The 12,210-nt window shown below is 37.1% G+C and overlaps 1 long non-coding RNA gene across 1 annotated transcript; it reads left to right on the top strand.

Moving 5' to 3' along the window:
* Positions 1-6,051: 6,051 nt before the first annotated feature.
* On the top strand, positions 6,052-8,745 carry LOC309496340. The gene is made up of 2 exons (XR_014205117.1): positions 6,052-7,592; positions 7,861-8,745. It is a non-coding gene; the product is annotated as an uncharacterized lncRNA (long non-coding RNA).
* The last annotated feature ends 3,465 nt before the right edge of the window (positions 8,746-12,210 follow it).

Raw genomic sequence — 12,210 nt, 5'->3', positions numbered from 1 at the left:
GCACTTTAGTTATCTGGAAATAGTGCTGAGGTCGAACTAAAGATATAAAGTATATTTGATTGTGCTAAAGAGGAACTATTGCAAGTATACTTTAGGGACACTTTAAATATCTTGCATTTAAAGACTGATATTATACTTTCCTTACTAAAACACATTTTAGGCCAAACTTTATAAAGTTTAATTATAATATTTATATCAATAATTCTCAAGCGATATGTCAGTAAACATGCGAATGGATTTGTAGTATACTTAGTATGAAATAGTGTTGTTGTTTTTTCACTAGGGCATATTGGTAAATGTCAAGTAAGGATGCCCAAGATATTGAAAAGGTGAAATATTTTAAAGATATGCTTAAACGCATGTGCCTTGAAGTTATTGAAATGCTATTTGTATTCATGTTTTTTTTTTTTTTTTTTTTTTTTTTTACATAAATTTGATTTAAATACTCTTTTATTCTTTAAAAAGCTTTTCTTGAGTGCATGTGAAGATGGAGATGCTGCTGCCCCACAATATCAAAATAACTTAAATAACCTGTTCATCATTTGTATTGACAATGTATGAACTTCATTTGTGTTTAAAAAAAACAATAAATTCAGACATATACCCATTTTTAGATTTTTCTCTCCTGTCTCATGAGAGGACTTGAATAAAGGCGAAAGAAGCCAATGACCCATTTCCATAATGGAATATGCAGTGACAGGACACATGGAGGCCTTGGTAATTGTCTAGCACCACTGCTAGATTTAAAAGTCAGCCACAACCAATTACCAGATGCCAATTACTAAAGCATGACAGTGCTTAAGGAAATGTACAAAATTCCCTCCATTGACTGGCCAGCACACTCAAAACAATTTTGATCAAATCAGTAATAGTCCTTTAATGTGCATATTAAAGCTTTCTTTTGTAAAAAAAAATCTTTATTTCCTTTATCCATGTTCCATGTTTTAGACTTTTCTGACACCCCTAGTCAAAATTATCATAGGCGATGCAAATGTGAATAGCAAGCCCATGATTCCCCAGGGAGTTTTACACCAGCAGGGTGAGATGGGAAGTACATGTGGCTTTGTATCATTTATTTAGACAAGTAAAGTCACAGTACAGAAAATCTGTATGGCTCCGTTGTCTAAAAATAAATAGTAGTGTGTCAGTCAGAGGCTGCAGCCATTAAAATCCCTGACCCTTGTCTCCTCCCATCACAACAGAGAGGTGAAGCGGTTATATGTACCTCACCATATGTGGGTCAGTGGACATGTGGGTCAGAATATCTTCCTGCACCAGAAGCTATTTCAGTGTTTCTGACCCATTTGGACTTTGTCAGGACTTCACACTCCACTGGATAGCTGGAGAAGAATGATCTGCTGTGCCCAGAATAGCACTTTTAAAGGCCAACGTTTGTTGACCCTGCATCAGATTTTACGATTCAATTATACAAGGCTATTTTATCCCCTAGTCTTGGTGGTTTAAAGATTAGAGATTAGAACGAGCCTTTGCATTTAATTAAAGGATGACAGGAGGGGATTTATCTTCCAAGTTGCATGCATTTAAAAAAAGTATCAAGCACAGAAGAAATTGTGAGGCTCAAGTCTCAATTATCACAACCTAAATCAGACTTTTATTCGTACCAATAACATTTCTGTGACTTTTGTGATCTTACCTGTCTGGAAAACTTGCTTGTAAGCATTTCACAGTGTAGCGTTGGGCTGCAGACTCGTGTCCACGCACATGAGGGACAGCTGGAAAGCCATTTGGAGAACATTCAGTGCTGTTCGTCATCTCATGGTTCATCTCCTGTTTAAAGTCTTCTGGAATCCCCTCCATCTCTGTCCGGTTTATGTATAAAGTCTGTGCACTGTTCATTGCCAAAACAAATCCAACCAGTCCAAGCTAGTCTCGTGGCTGAGTGCAAATACAAATGATGGTCAAATTCAAAGTAGCACAATCATGGATCCAAGATTCAGAGGTGAGAGAATTTTTTTTTTAACTATTAAACCTAAAGTGATCTATCTCCCTGTAAATCCAGAGTTAAAAAGCACTCTCATGTCTCCGAGATCCCGTGAGCGGTCAGTTTTGCTTTGACTGATCTGATAGCCAGGGTGAGCGAGTTCCCAGGAACTGTGGATCCAAGCTCTACGCACCTGCTCACATGGAGACAAGAGTGTCGCCTTGGAGATATTCCCACCTCTGAATCCCTCTGGCCCGTGTGTGTTCAAGTGCTGGTTTAATAGGAGGACCGAGAAGGAGGGATTTACAAAAACTAGAGATAGTAAGAGAATGTTCAAGCCTGAGGGTGTTCCGGACTAGGACAGTGAAGAGATAGAAAGCAGTGTTTTGTGCTCGCGGTCTCTCTCTTTTGTGGCTTTAGCTTTGGTTCTGTCAAGAGCACATGTCACTCTCACAAAGAGGATTGGAGATTTAGACCTGGGGACCATTAAGACAAGAAAGGCACTTCACTGACTGTGTAGTATAAGTGTGTGCATATAGAGCTGCTTCCATGAAAGGCATAAAACAACAAGACAAACAAATGAGATCAAGCAAGCAAACAAAACCAACTAGATGAAACAAATTAGCTGAAGCAAACCCAAAACAACCAGGCATAACAAACTATAGACAAAACAAGTAAACGGAACAAACTAGATGAAACAAACAAAAAAACTAGATAAAACCAGACAAAACCGACAAACAGATGAGATAAAACAAGAAAATTAAACAAATAAAATCAAACTAGATAAAACCAGACAAACAAATGAGATCAAGCAAGCAAACAAGACAAACCAGGGGCCTATACCATGAAGCCGGTTTAGGTGGCTAGCCAGATATGTTTCAGTAAAACCACCATGAAAGTAGTTTGGCTTTTAGCAATGTTCATCGCAATAGTAACTTGTGCTCCACGGCTAACCTGGTCCGGGGCGATTGGCTGTTCGCTATGATGTCACACCTAAACTCCTAAACTCAGGATCAAAGCCTGAGTTGACAGAAAGTTGGTGATCAGCATCATGGTACCAACAAAGTCTGGTTGGGTTGGTTTGGTTTTGTCAACTCAAAACTAATCCTGTAACCCAGAGTTTGTTCAACTACCATCATACAGGCCCCTGGTGAAACACATTAGCTGAAGCAAACTCAAAACATGGATAAAACAACCAGACATAACAAACTATAGACAAAACAAACTATAGACAAAACAAGTAAAATAAACCAGACAAAATAAACAACCAAAAATTATAACATTTTGTCTGTTACCAGGGCAGTATTGCTATGTGTTCTGTTTGCCTTTTACTGACCTAAGTTAAAAGCATCCACCCCTAAGTATCTGATATTCTGGTCCCTAGATATGGCTTAGTCTTTTTTATTTTGTTTATTTTTCCCCTGTCTTCCAGGTGAAAATTATAAAATTGCTTAATAACCCACCAATTTTGAAGAATCCATGTTCGTAGCACTTGTCATAAACAAGTCTCTATAAATAAGCATGCCTCACCATGACAAGGACACAGACTCCACGTCAAAACATGGTGTCATTGACCAGCTGATAAGTGTTGTGCACTATAACTGAATCTTTTTTTTTTCTCTTCCTGTATGCTGTATTTCGTACTAAGCAAAAGCAGGTGGTTGCTGGTTGGAGACAGTAGCTTAGGCTGAAATCCTCTTAGACCTTATGAAAAAACAGTTAGCTGACTGTCTACTAAACATGACAAAGTGCATGAAAGACATTAGAAACTATGTAAAATAATTTATCTACATGGTCGTCTAAAATATGAGATGCATTTGTCATCTCGTGGTTTCTAGGATAATGAATCTCATGCACATTTTGTGGGAGTGCCATTTATTAAACAGAGTGTGACAGACTCATGACACCATCCCTTTGCTCCTCATGTGTGCTAGGCAATTCAGTGCATTAAGGGAATTAGTGTGGGAGGGAGGAGGAGGGGTGAGCGGGGCAGTACGTATACCCTACGTTATGGGGATAAAATTTACCCACAAAGATTGCAATATCCGAAATCCTTGTCCTTGTGGGGACATGTAATGATGAACTAGGTTAAAGACATCATCACTAGAGTGCCAGCCTAGTGCTAGCCAGAAAGTACCATTTTGCTAAGAGGGAAAGAGACATGAGTGCTATGAGGTGTTAAATGTTTGAATTTGTGTTTGTATGTTATGCATGTTTGTATTATGATTATTGCATGTCAGAAATGAGTTTTTGATTATTTAGGTGCCAATGTTTTGCTGTGGAATTGAGTGATGAGTGTCACGGGGAAAGGTTCCACCCCGTGACAATGGTTCGTCCCACTAGTGTTTGGCGGGAAACTTGTATATTTAAGGGGTAACTAAACCAGGGGGGCACTGTTTCATAAAATATTGAAGCTTCCCCGGGCGCCGCCATTGATTAGCAGACCATCACCTGCTGTTAGCATTCCATTGACTCCCATTCATTTTGGCGTCACTTTGACAGCGAATAACTTTACATCTGAGGCGTTTAAAGACTCCATTTGTCCATTATTTATTTCTTAAGAAACACGAAAATGTATAAAAGGCTCCATTACCTTGTATCTTACATTATGGCCCCGTTGAAGGGGGGCGTGCATCGAGTCTCTCCGTAGGCAAGGGCGTGGTTAGCTGGTGGGTACCACAACTTTCAATAAGAAAATTCAACTGCAGTAGCCACCTTTCAACCTGAAGAGGGCAGCACTCAGACGTTTTTACACCATATTTTGTAGAATTAAAACACTTTAAACACAAATGTCAGAGAATTTTTTTGAATCAATGAACAGCATTAATAAAGCCCCAGTCTTACAGATCATTAACTTAAAATTAATTAACTTATTTTTTTTCTTTTGTTTTTAGCACCAGTATCTGTTGCATTAAAGGGATAGTTCACTTTGAAATTAAATTTTGGTATGTTTTAGCTTGCCTCAAGGGCATCCAAGATGTAGGTGTCTTTGTTTCCGCAGTAGTTTCAATTTGGATATTTTTAAGTCAAACCGTTCTTGTCTGTCAGTCATAAAATGCAGGTCTATGGTCACCACCTCAAAGAGCATGCACAGAGAAGTCCAAATTAAACAATTCCCCATCGTACGTACACATTGATAGCCTGAGCGGTTTGTGTGAGAAAACGAACAGTATTTATATCGTTTTTACCTCTTGTACACTTTCCGGCGCTTGCGCAGACTAAGCCAGAACGTGCGCACACGCCACACACCAGGAAGCGTGTGCGCCCTCAGATCACTTGGACGTGGTTGTGTAGAGGTAAAAACTATATAAATACTGTTCGTTTTCTCACACAAACCGCTCGTTTCGTATCTTAGGCCATCAATGTCTACTTACAATGGGGAATTGTTTAATTTGGACTTCTCTGTGCATGCTCTTTGAGGTAATGACCATAGACCTGCATTATATGACTGATAGACAAGAACGGTTTGACCTAAAAATATCAAAATTGAAACTACTGCAGAAACAAAGACACCTACATCTTGGATGCCCTTGAGGTAAGCTAAAACATACAAAAATTTTATTTCAAAGTGAACTATCCCTTTAAGTTTTTTTTATTAATTTATTTTTTTACTTTGGGTGGACTGCACATTATGAAATGTTGCTTCTAAAATAAACCACAACTGGCATTTTGAAAACCACTCCATTATACTGAGCCTTACTAAGCTTCTCTCAAGCCTCTCCACGACACTCTACATGACAGGACATTTGGTCCCCATGAGGAAAACTGCTTTTAAAGGGATACTCCACTTTAAAATGAAAATTCTGTCATCATATACTCACCCTCATGTTTTTTCAAACCTGTATGAATTTCATTCTTCTGCTTAACAGAAAGGAAGATATTTAGAAGAATGTCAGTAACCAGACAGTTTCTGGTCTCATTGACTTCCATAGTAGGAAAAAATATATACTATGGAAGTCAATGAGACCAGAAACTGTCTGGTTACTGATATCTTCCTTTCTGTTCAGCAGAAGAAAGAAATTCATACCGGTTTGAAACAACATGAGGTTGAGTATATGATGACAGAATTTTCATTTTAAAGTGGAGTATCCCTTTAAATCATTAAGTAATCAAGTGATATTTTTGAAAATCTAAAATACAATGCAGAAAGTTTTTCTCTGATAGTTAGGGTTAAGGGATAGGAATATACAGTTTGTACAGTATAAAAATCATTGTCTATGCAATGTCCCCATTAAACGTGGAAAACCACTATGGGACCCTCATCACGTCTATTCAAATTTTACTTGTAAAGATGACAATTGGAACATAATTTTCTTGATTCGTTTTCCTGATTAACTGCAATACAGTATAATACTATCTTCATCTCCCCTTACAAAAAATACTGTATAAGAATGTATTGTCATGGCACTTTGAGATCTACTATGCTACTATGGAATTACCATGTTCAGGTACTATGGTATTTACATGGTATTGCCTACATGTCCAAAAAATACCCACTTTTTGATACATCATTTTGTGCTCCCTCTAGCGACCATGTAGGCCTATGGTCATTTCGAAATCACCCAATTTCTCTTTCCACCAGTAGAGGGCTGCATAGACCATTTTAAAATTGTTGTAGGGTACCTCGTTTAATTTGTATTGCGCAATTGCCCATATTGTATTACTCTTTGTCACTGTGTGCAATTCAAAAGCCCAACGAAATATTTAATCACTCATCAATTGTAAGTGTTACACAATACACAATATAATTATAAATATAATTATCCTATGCCATCTGTAATAAAGGCAAGTTTTGGTTCAAAGATGTTAGTCACTTTCACTTGTTTCTCACACATTTTCTTCTGATGACTCAAAAACACACATCCTGTTTCACTGGAATGTGGCTTTTAATGACTGACTGATGTTAATAAAACGTTGAATCCACAGTTTTTATAGTTCTGTTTCTTGGCATAAGATTAAATCTAATGATGATTTCGCTGAGTCATATGATACAGCCTACATAGATTTAATGGCAGTAAGGTTTATTTCAGCGAATCGATTCTTTTGAGCAGTTTCGATGAACCAGTTCGAAAAACAATCCAATGATCCTTTTACGTTCTGGTGCAATTACGTCTTCACGCCTGACATTATGATTACATAGGTTCATTTCATATGTTCCAGCTCATAAAACCATAATGTCACTTAGGATATGCGTTATACAACTGTCATACAATCGGTGCAAACACATTTTCTACGTCGCATTTGTAACGTTCCCACTTTTTTGCTATTTTTAGTAACATGCTAAATTCGGAACCGCATAATACCCTTTATCACATTAGTTAGATTAGTATGTTAGTATGCGGTGCCAAACTCAGCATTAACCCTTCACGCTATAAATAAAATAAACAGTCAATGAGCCTTTGATTCGAGAACCGCTCGGACCTATCAGAACAGTTCGGACAAGTTAATCGGTTCAAGCCGTTCATTGAAAGATCCGACTCTCAACTGTTCTTTCGCATCGCGGGAATTTCTACAGGTTAGATGTTGGAAATTCCCACAGCATAGAAGGATTAGGCTTTGTCATGACAAAGTATAAAAAGGAAATCGGCACACACATCGGCTGACACAGCTGTAATACATTCCAACTCAAGCAGGACTAACATTCCTCTTGGTAAGAAAGACTTAACATTTACTTTCATCTTGGGTATTTTGTCAGCTATTTGGGGCATTTGGTCTTGCATCTTAAAGTAACATTTAAGAAAGTATTTCCCTTCAGCGAAACTTTATTTAAGTGCGAAATTTGACGTAGCCTATAAAATACACACGTTTATTATTAAATAATCGTATTCTTAAGATATATTATTTACTTCCGGTATTGATGGAAGCGTGGCTATAATGTGTGCTTCTGTTGCTTTTATGGACGTCCTGGACATTCGCAGCGAATCATGTCTGGAATCGGCTTTGTGAAGATCTACTTTATCGGAACCGCGTTTTCCCTTCTGTTGGCTCTGTTTGGACTGGTTGATTCAGTCGGGGGTCTGATGTATCCTCAAGGATCCGACTGGGCAGACGACAGCTGGACAGAGAAATATTCGCCCGGGTCTCCTCCATCACGGACCGCTGCCGCCGCCAACAACAAGCGCATCGGATCGAGATGATCTGGATCTTCTCCATTGTCATCGGTGGCAATTCTTTCATTGCACTAGGAGAAATAATCGGTGTATTAAGGTTACTGGCCTACTAAAACCTAATATGGAATTGTTTCCTCCATTACAATAGCCTACTGTGAGGCTGTGTACAATCATGTGAAATGTGAGACGATATGATGACCACCATGATGTCTACTGGTACTAGGCAACTGGCTTGTTATTCTGGTTTCTGCAAATAACTTTATGAAAAACACTTGCGGCAGTAGGAATAAGAGAGGTTAAAAGCTTAAAAATCAGGCATGAACATTCCAGACTGCTGTAAAATATTGAAATCCCCTGTGATCAAAACTGTTTTTATATTTTTAATGTTTGTTACTTTTTTTTTTTTTTACTGTTTTGGCTATATGAATAATGACAAATAGAATGTTAAAATTGTTTTTTGTTGTTGTTGCAAAATTTACTGACACAGGCTACTGTGATGAGGCAGCAGATTTGTTTTCATTTTGTTTTTTACAACTTTTTTTTCTTTTTCTTGCATTGTGGGTTAAGGAGGGTCTGAAAGATATGTAAAAATTTGTTACTGAAACTCACTGTTTTATATCCAACTGACTAAAAATACATTCATTAGCACTATTTATCTCTTTTACGCAATAAATGTTTGTGCTGTCCAATCGATTAATCGCGATTAAATGTTTGTTGTGTGTGTGTGTGTGTGTGTACTGTGTTTATATATGTGTGTGTATATTATATATATGTTTGTAGCCTATATGATTTTAAGAAGGTTTTGTGACCAAAATGGCAGGTGAAATCCTTGTTATATCCTGAAACAAACTGACCAGGGGCCTGTACCATGATGGTAGTTGAACAAACTCCGGGTTACAGGATTAGTTTTGAGTTGACAAAACCAAACCAGTCCAACCAGGCTTTGTTGGTACCATGATGCTGATCATCAACTTTCGGTTAACTCAGGCTTTGATCCTGAGTTTAGGTGTGACATCAGTAACGAACAGCCAATCACATGCTGAGAAAGTGAAACTGCGATTCATTTCTTGCGAGAGAAGCAGCGCAATTCACTTCTCTCTTCTGCAGAGTATTACAAGATTGAAAAATATTAAGAATTTAAACAAGTACACACAGCAAGAAGAAAATAGCTGTCTACGAAAGAGGACAACTGAAAGAAAAAGTCTTGTTAAATCAGTGTAAGTAAAAGTTGTGGAGTTAGTTTATACAGTTGATAAAGGTATAGAGAGAATTGAACATTTAAAGCCCACATGTAGTCATTTTATAGCTTTATCGATTCTAAAGCGTATTTATATTACCTTTATATATTTATTCATTTAAACGGTGCGTAATAATAATTTGATAAACTAAAATTGTACATGTGTGAAAGCCAGACGATTTTGTCCTTAAAAATCATTTGCTATGTAGTGACCTTTAATTTGGAGTAGAAACAGGCGGAGTGACTTTATCCTTTGCTCACAGCTGATTGATCCAATTTCTTTTTGAGATCTCTTACCTGGAAGATCCCGCCCTGGACCAGGTTAGTTGGGGATCGCAAGTTACTATGGCGATGAACAAGCCAAACCACTTTCATGGTGCCTAAAACCCAGGGTTGGCGCAAACTAAACTGAAACATATCTGGCTAGCCACCTAAACCGGCTTCATGGTATTGGCCCCTGGTGAAAACCTATGGCTGGAGTGATTGTCTATCGTCGTTTAGGGTTCAGGTTTTCCTGTAGTAGGCTAAGTGAAATGTCTTTGCAAATCTGAAGTTCCAACTGGCTGCTTTCAAAAGAACCTTGACGTAGTCTGTTGTGAGCAATATGATATAGCCAAGCCTTTCCATGGAAGACACAGCCCCCCTTTCTCATCAGAGGAAGTGATTCAAAAAAATTTTTCTCCTAATCTGTATTTCTTGTAATTAATTCTTAGACTGTAGTGTGAGTTTATCCATATAGCTTTGCTTAGTCAGATACCGACAGTTACTGCAAAGTGTTTCATGTTTTGTCAGGATGACATTTGACAGGATGACATCATGAGGAGCTGAAGAGCTAAAGAACATCCTGTTCCAGTGAAGACTCCTTTAGCAAGGATACTTGACATTGTGTTAATTGATAAATGTGAAGTGAGCATTGTATTGGTGTATAACCAAAGATACAAATTACTAAAAGAAATGGAAACAAATATTACATTAAAAACCCTTCAAGAACCTAATTGTTAAAATATCTACTATAATGTAATGACAATGCCCATTAAATGCCCAAAAGCAAATATGGCAACATACAGGAAACACATACTTCAGTTAGTTTTTACCAGGGCTGCGTCCGAAATCACATAATCTCGCTACAGTAGGTACTTATTTACTTTGTGAACACTAAAAAAGTAGCCTATGTTCTATATAGTATATGAATGTAACGTACTTACTACATTCGCCATGCCATGTGACCAACCATCCTCAATTTTGTCACCTCACTGCCATTCACAAATTCTGTGACCTCATGGGAGAGTAAAGTGTCCATCGAATGCACACTTCATAATCTCAGCGGAAGAAGGTGGTCATCTGGGTACTTTTTGCCTTCTCTTTTATGAGTACTGTAAATTTGGACATACCTCTTTTGTCACATACTGTTTTTCGCTTACTATGTAGTAGAGAAGTATGTGATTTTGGATGCAGCCCAGGTATTACACACTTCCTTGATTGTAATGTAGACTTGCATATTAGTTGCCTTTAGGCTACATGGAGCAATAGTGCTCTCATTTGGATAAGTCATGAACAGAAGTAGACACACACACACACACACATTTTATGTATAAACTCTCTAGGTTCAGTGTTAATCACTTCATATTATTTCTCCCCCTTTTTTTGCCTGTGTAACACTTGAATGACAACAACAAAGAATCTAGTGGCTTCTAATTGTCATGGAGAAACTGAATGTCCACCCTGACAGGAAGACGTAGCTAAGAATAGCAAGTACTTGAGTTTCCACCCAGCCTCACAGACAGAAGTTCCTCATACACTATTAAGACTTAGTCAACAGGGGCTGATCATCTCAATTCTGCTCAATACTGTTATTACTTTAATATACATTATACAGCAATAATACAATATAACAATATTAACCATAAGTTGCTTGGATAAAGATCATCTTTATTGTCCACTCGCATGGAAAATTAACTTTGGCATCTCTCCCCAAGATGGAAAATTACACAATACACATATTACAAAAACAGAACGATTCATGCATACAGACATTCACACTCCTGCATTTGTTGCCTTATCTGCTTTTGTGCCATGACGTTTGAGAATAAAATGCAGTGTGTTGCTAGGAAATAAATGTATTGGTGTAGAAGAGTACAGTAAAATACACGGCTCAGTAAAATTTAATCAACTCAGTAAAAACTTAAATGAACTCAACAAGATCACAATAAAATAATTGTATTATACAATAAACATGTTGCTTGTATTGGTGCAATTTTGCTTAGTTATTAAATTAGCAGGTTTCCTGTAAGAAATTACACGTAAAAACATTTGCATTATTTAACCAAAATCTAAATTTGATAAATCTAAACAAGGATTTGAGCATGTAAAAATTTGCATCTAACCAACATTTGTGCTCATTTATGCTTGTGTTAAATAGTTTGGATGTTCAGGCGGTCTGATAAGTCTTGTAAATATTTTAAATACTGAAATTTGCCCAACATTTTTTTACAGACTTTAACAGTTTTGAATGCAAATGTGTAGCTCATGTTCCTCTTTTCCCTATTTATCTCTGTGTTTACTGGAATTGCACAAAAATGGTCACATTGCACACGTCTTCTCACTCCCCTATAGTTACTGCATTTACATATACATTCATAATTTGTTTTATTATTATTATTATTAAATTATTTCATAGAATTATTATTATAACTATTACAACTATTATAACATTTTTATTTTATTTTAATGTATTTAAATTTGTAATTTGATTGATCAAAAATAGAAATGAAGCTGTGGTCCAATTTTTTTTCCTCCTATCTTTCCCCTAATAGAACAATCCATTAAACAGACTGTACTTCTATCCGTCACATCCTCATTTTCATCTGTGTAACATTAAATGGCTAAAGTGTATTTGCCTCAACCCCTATGCACATTCACAA

This window comes from Leuciscus leuciscus (genome assembly GCF_965113295.1).
Source record: "Leuciscus leuciscus genome assembly, chromosome: 4".
NCBI classification, from domain to species: Eukaryota; Metazoa; Chordata; class Actinopteri; order Cypriniformes; family Leuciscidae; genus Leuciscus; species Leuciscus leuciscus.
Note: the sequence above shows the minus strand (reverse complement) of the source record. Positions and strands in the feature narration are given on the sequence as shown.